Genomic DNA, 7,456 nt, shown 5'->3' on the forward strand with positions numbered 1-7,456 from the left:
GTTCATTCCATGTTTTATAGGCAACCTCTATCATGCTAATTCAGATTAGCACAGTTTGTTTTAAATTAATCTGGTTTATTTTAGTTCAGGACTCCATAGTCCAGGTGTAACTAATCCGTACTTAATCTGTGTTACAGAAAGCCATTTTTTAAAACACGATTAACTATTCTAGATTAAGGCCTACTCCTGGCTTAATTTAAACCCTGTCCGGGAAACCGCCCCTAAGAGTTCTGTCCAGGAAATGACCTCCGGTCAGCTGCACGTTTGAAAGGAATTTCCTGTTTTCCAAAAGAAAAGAAAAAAGAACACGTATAAAGCTCTGTGCTTAGGCTCAGAAAGTTGCTCACATCGAAGGGAAATCAAATTGGTAGGTAGGCCATTTTTCCTTATTTTATGGTGTGATTCAAGAAAAGTACATTTGTCTTTTGTCTTTATTTGTGCCACAGATATTGGCTTGACCATGAAACATTTTCATGTGTTTTTTTTTTTTTTTTATGCTCGCTGAGGTAGACCTCTAACAAGTTAGCATGAGGGTGGTGAAAATTTACATTTGTTTAAACTAACAATTGGACAATTACATTACATGCTATAACTAAAATAATTCAAGCTAAAACAATAAAATAAATAAAGAGAGTTATGAAAGAAAAGGGAATGTTGGAGGAAGGATGTGGAAGGTCGGTGAAAGCAGCAGAGATAGAGAGAGTGGAAAATCTTTATTCCTAAAAGTGAAACATAGCCAAGACAGTTTCTGGGCTGTGATTATATTTCCTCTCTCTGTCCCTAATCATTTTCATCTTCACTGTCGTTATTATTATATCAGAGTAGCAATAGCCAATACAAATGCTGAAAGTGCTGAGAAAGTGCACATTTTACTGATATGTGTGCGTTTTAATTTTATTTTGAATAAAATTATAAACGTTGAAACAGACAAGACGAGCCGAAACAAGAGTCAGTCATTAACTATAATAAATAGACAAACACCATCTAACTAAACTAATAACACAAACAGTTGAACTTTTCACATTGTTATTGAAGCCATTGAGTTATCATTTGCAGTCTGAAAAATACAGAAATATACAAACTTTTTCATGCAACTTTAGGTCAGAAAAAAGTTAATTTCTTTATTACAGAAACTATTTTGTACAGGTTTTTTTTTTTTTTTTTTTTTTAATTAAGAAAAATTATTTTAAGTGCAAATAGGTACTTTTTTTTAAAATGTATATTTGTACCCAGAACTATATGATTTCATTTCTGATGCAAATATATTTATATTCTTCTTTGTTAAAGGGCATCTGTCCACCATTTAAAGATATTGTGAACTGGACTACAGACATTTTTTACAGACAACAAGAGACAGAAGCAGCTTAAAGTATCATCAAACATCCCTTAGAAGATGACGTCGTGGGCAAAATATATTTTAGATGGAACACATGGATTTCTGAAACATTCTCCAGTATTCAGCTCTTTCCTATTGAGCTTACTGTTAATTGGATTTGAGGAGATGATGGAAGTACTAGTTTTTGTATGCCCATGCAAAGATGAGCAGAATAAAAAACTAACAGTGTCCATGTTCATTGCACCTGCTCTTTTTATTTTAGCTTTAATGAGTCTTGTTTTGAGGCCTTTTAAACGTGGATGCAGTAGTTGGTGTGCAGGAGCAAATGATACTCCGCAGAACACGACAAATGCTCATCAGAACTCTGATGCTCCGCAGGACTCTGATGCTCCGCAGAGCTGTCCTAAAGCTTTAGCATCTTGTCTGATTCCACCTGTAATGTGGATCTTCATCTTGTTACTTGATGGAGATTATGTTGCTTGTGGCAGCACAGGATGGAAGGGAGATTATGTTTTTGATGCGGAGCTCAACAGGTATTGGTGTAAACCTACAGAAGAGTTCAGGAATGAGACAGAGCTACGAGATTTGACTCAAAAATATGTTCATGATTCTCAGGTAAATATCATGGTCTATATGAGCTGTTCTTGATATTTGTCTGCCATAATGTATATATATATATATATATATATTTTTTTTTTATCTACTTACCAAAAAATGTCAGAAAGGAAAAGGATAGTTAAGTTCCCTTATGTATTCCTGTGCTCATAAATCATATAACGGGATAGTTCACCCAAAATGAAAATTCGGTAACACTTTAGAATAAGGTTCATTAGTAAACATAAGTTAACTACCTTAATAATCTAAGAATGAACAATTCTTCTAGAGCATTAATCAATCTTAGTTAATATTAATTTCAACATTTACTAATACATTTTTAAAATCAAAGGTTGTATTTGTTAACATTAGTTAATGCACCATGAACTAACATGAACAAACAACGAACAACTGGATTTTTATTAACATTAACAAAATTTAATAAATACTGTAACAAATGTATTGGTCATTGTTAGTTCATGTTAGTTAATATATTAACTAATGCTAACTAATTGTTAGATTTTGGTGTATTTGGCCGAGCAGTGGTTTGGGTGGCTCGCCAATGTATTAGATTTCTCCAATACATAAAATAAGTAAGCTTGACCAGAGTTCTTGTGGGGAGAAGAATTTATTGAAGGTTTGTAGTGTAGCAGTCCTTCAGCAGGGATGTTAGCATGTCACCCTTCAACAATCTTAACCCAAAGTTCTGTGTCTAAGACAGAACTTTATACATGAAGACAAAAGGGCTACAAACAAAGGAAAACTGTTAGGACCTCCCACAGGAGATCGATCTCGAACTTGCTAATCCACTCTGAGCAATGCTGATTCTTTTTATTCATTCACATCAATCAGTTTCTATGGGCCATACATCTGAATGGGCCATTCATTTGTATGGGCCTTTTGGCACACACCTTTGCAGACACAGAGTGGATCACATCTGATACACAGTCACAATGTAAATGAATCTGATGACTGAAAATACAAAATCTTTCATAATGAACCTTATTTTAAAGTGTCACCAAAAATTCATTATCATTGACTTTCTATCCATCATGTCGTTTCAAACCTCCATGACTTTCGTTCTTCTGTGGAACACAAATTTATTTAGTATACCGGTAAATGTTGTGAACCACTGTAGTATATTGTCTTCCATTGTATGAAGACTGTGTACTGTCACAGTTATGTTCAGTTTTTCTTAGTATTCATGGATGCAACCGCCTGTGACATTTATATATATATATATAATATAATAATATAACAGTATTATATAAATATTTAATTGTTGCTTTAAGGGATAGTTCACCCAAAAATTAAAATTAGCCCATGATTTACTCACCATCAAGTCATCCAAGGTGTATATGACATTCTTCTTTCAGACGAATACAATCGGAGTTATATATAAAAAAATGGTCCTGGCTCTTCCAAGTTTTATAATGGCAGTGAATGGTTGTTTCTGTTTTGAAATCCATAAAAGTGCATCCATCCATCATAAAAGTGCTCCACACGGCTCCGGGGGGTTAATAAATGCCTTCTGAAGTGAAGCAATACATTTGTGTAAGAAAAATATTCATATTTAAAACTTTATAAAGGAAAATAACTAGCAAAATAACAAAACATATGTTAAAATAACAAACATAAGGATTCAACTTAAGCCTAAAGTGCAACTTCTGCGAGCAATGCTACGTACTGCTGATATTTACGATACACCATGACATACTATGCTACTTCTGACGTCATAAGTTGCGCTTTAGTCAGGTAGACTGCACTTTTTTTATAAAGTAGACTGTTTGTAGAATTTTACTTCGTAACATGTTAAAGCCACACTAGGTAGGAATTCCGTTTTGGTCAAACAACGACCCCTAGAGTCGCTGTGGACTACTTGTATTTAACGTTACTGTCATAAATACCACTCACGCAGAGCAGTCTCTTCACTCACGGCCTGATCCCCTCCCCGCTGTACACCGGTCCCTGTTCAGTCGGATGGAAGCTGTAACGAGTGGAAATAAGGTGTGTACCCTGTTGTTTTTGTTTGATGCTCATTCTTGTCCTATTCAAGTAATGCTGTGGACTGTAAAACGTGTGACAGACAGTTACACGAGTTCGATTGGGTAATAAACACAACGCGTTTCAAATCGTCGGACATCGAGCTAGCCTCCGAAAATGTCTAAGTTACTAATCCATCAACAAGAACGCCAGGTGCTTTTTAGCTCACACCTACGAGTGAAAGCTTGTCCGAGTGATATACAATATAAGCAATATACTTACAAGTCCAACAGCATGTGAGGACGTGTTGGGGGAGGTGAGGTAGCCTATATGCCGTAAAGCAGTCGAATTTTGTAGTTCTTTTTGTGCGCGGTGGTTACTACCCGAACCCCGAAGTTTAAAAGTACGATTAAAAACGATACAGACCCCGTCAGGCTATGGCAGACGTGTCATTCAACCTATTGTAAGTCGATGTACCATCACAAGAGTCTTGGAAATATATTACGAAGGTTGAAAAGTTACCTAGTGCTGCTTTAAATATTATTTTTATTTTTTTAACTCATTGCTTCGCTTCAGAAGGAATTATTAACCCCTCGGAGCCGTGTGAAGCACTTTTATGATGGATGGATGCACTTTTCTAACCCTCCCAAATCAAAAATTTCAAGTGACCGATAACATCTAAATTTTTCAATTGGCCCTAGTGAAATTCTGTAAATTATAAAATTAAATTTACAGATTTTCACTTGGGCCAATTGAAATTAACAGAATTTCACTTGGGCCAATTGAAAAATTTAGATGTTATCAGTCACTTGAAATTTTTGATTTGGGAGGGTTAGAAATTTTTTACAGTGTGGACTACAAAACAGAAACAGTCATTCACTGCCATTATAAAGCTTGTAAGAGCCAGGACATTTTTTTAATATAACTCTAATTGTATTTGTCTGAAAGAAGATATGTCAGATATATGTCATACACACCTAGGATGACTTGAGGGTGAGTAAATCATGGGCTGATGTTCACTTTTGGGTGAACTATCCCTTTAATGTATTATTTTGATTTTATTTTTTCTTTCAGTTTGCAGGTTATGTCATGATCGGCGTCTTAAGTGCTTTGTCGTTTATCGTAGTGGCTACATATGACAGCTGCGAAACTGGTAAATGTGGCCCCTGCCCAAGTCCACTGTTATCCTGCAAGGGACAAGGTAGGAGACAATTTCAAGAACAGTGAAGAGCATCAAACTGTGCCACTTCGATCTTAGCCTGTTACTTCCAGCAAGGCACAGATATTATGTTGAACAGAAATGAACAAATATTTTATCCCTTCAGACCTGTTTCTTCCCAGTGAAGAAAAAAATAACCCACATGCTGTAACAAGCAATGCAATAAGAATGTAGGAAAAATAGGTTGTTGAATTATTGATTAAGTCTAAAAAGACTAGTGTGTAGTCTATATGTATGTGGGTATTTATGTGTACTTGCTCTGGTTGATTTGATAAATATATTATTGGAAATTGTAGCATCAAGTGTGTGTGGTCCTGGTAAACCCTATGTTATGGGGACAAAAATATTTTTGTTAAACTTTTGGTTAAAAAAAACCCAATTGAACTTTAAAAAAAACTTGTATACTACAAGATCATCAAATTCTGTCTTCTTTTTAACTCCAATAGTCGTGATTTGGATCTCACGTTTATAAGCTTTCAAAAGTTAAACTTAAAGTTTAATTAAATCACGTAATCACTGGCTTGACTATTTGAGTTGAAACCAAGTTTTTTGTCAATTTGAGTTTACTCACATTTTAAGGCAGCAGGTTAATTTCTAAGTTTAACCACCTGAAAATGTTTTACAGTGCATGAACATAAATTAGCATATAAAAGGTAAAAAATAAGTTCTTCCCTGGTCTGATCTTATATGATGCCTGAAACTCAATCAGATTAAGTTATGGGTCATGTCTTCATTGTGATTGGTTCATCAGGGACCAATCAGTTACCAGGCAGTACACATGATAAACACAACATGTTATGGGTTTAAACCAAAAACCATGTGATGCCCATTTTATTGGACGTAGGGTCTGAAGGGGTCAAAAAATGATTGCACAATTTAGATTTTTGTTTTGTTTTACTGATGTGGTTTACAAATAAATTATCCATATACTTGCTTACTATAGTCATAATGTTTTCAAAATCTACTACATTTAGGGTCCATTTGGACCTGAAGAATCATTCATTTATAAATCAGTAAAACAACTAAAACCATATTGTATCTGAAGCAACTCCTCATTAATGAGTTATTGTGAAGAAAAAGTTTTGAATGTTCACATGTTATTATTGCATTTACCCCTTTTTAGTAATACAAAAATAACGAACTATGATATTGAGTGTTGAGACATTTTATTTGAATATATCATTTTATGAAATTTATAAGAAATCTGAAAATCTTATTAACCCTATTGGAATGAATGGAATTTGATTAAATTCCTTGATCAAATTGATAACTAATGATTGTTTTAAACAGTCCACATTTATGAAATCTTCATATTTATTTTTAACAAAACAACATAAACAAAATCAAACAAAATACTTGCGTAATCTTTCACTTCAGATGAAAACAGTGGTAATTTTTTCATGCTGCAATGGTTCGTCAATAGACGTACACATTCATGTTTATCAGCAAAATTCAGCCCCAAAAGTGTGTGAGATATGGGGAAAAGGCTATGTTTTACAACAGTTATTTATTTTTATTTTTTTACATTAATATAACTTTATAGATTACAAACAAAACCATGTAACTTTTTTCTAATGGTTATATCTTAATAAATTACCTTAATAAAAATAAATAACTTGCATTTCTTTTTTAGAAAAGTTATGTATCTCTTCCAAGTCAAAAATGACCCAAATGTGTTATGAGTGTTAAACATACATTTTAAAACTTAAATACAATTAACTGGAAATGGCTTTAAATGATCATGCTTTATTTAATGCAATTTTAATATTTATGATTTTCCTGTGCATGTCTAATAGGTACAACTGGACAGCAAAGGTTGGGGAGTTCTGCTACAACGGAACAGCAAGGGTCGGGGGGTTCTGCTACAAGGGAACAGCAAGGGTCGGGGGGTTCTGCTACAAGGGAACAGCAAGGGTCGGGGGGTTCTGCTACAACGGAACAGCAAGGGTCGGGGGGTTCTGCTACAAGGGAACAGCAAGGGTCGGGGGGTTCTGCTACAACGGAACAGCAAGGGTCAGGGGGTTCTGCCACAAGGGAACAGCAAGGGTCAGGGGGTTCTGCTACAAGGGAACAGCAAGGGTCAGGGGGTTCTGCCACAAGGGAACAGCAAGGGTCAGGGGGTTCTGCTACAAGGGAACAGCAAGGGTCAGGGGGTTCTGCTACAAGGGAACAGCAAGGGTCGGGGGGTTCTGCTACAACGGAACAGCCAGGGTCGGAAGGTTCTGCTACAACGGAACAGCCAGGGTCGGGGGGTTCTGCTACAACTCCTGTTGCAATAGAAATGAAAATTATAAGTTGAAAGGTCGCGCCGGCGCCGGCAGAAG

The 7,456-nt window shown here is 35.5% G+C and overlaps 1 long non-coding RNA gene across 1 annotated transcript; it reads left to right on the plus strand.

Annotated features, from left to right (window-relative positions):
• Positions 1 to 309: 309 nt before the first annotated feature.
• Positions 310 to 6,732, plus strand: LOC307169435. Its single transcript, XR_013823134.1, has 3 exons — positions 310 to 367; positions 1,288 to 1,951; positions 4,988 to 6,732. It is a non-coding gene; the product is annotated as an uncharacterized lncRNA (long non-coding RNA).
• The last annotated feature ends 724 nt before the right edge of the window (positions 6,733 to 7,456 follow it).

Source organism: Squalius cephalus, assembly GCF_949319135.1.
Source record: "Squalius cephalus genome assembly, chromosome: 13".
Classification (NCBI taxonomy): Eukaryota; Metazoa; Chordata; class Actinopteri; order Cypriniformes; family Leuciscidae; genus Squalius; species Squalius cephalus.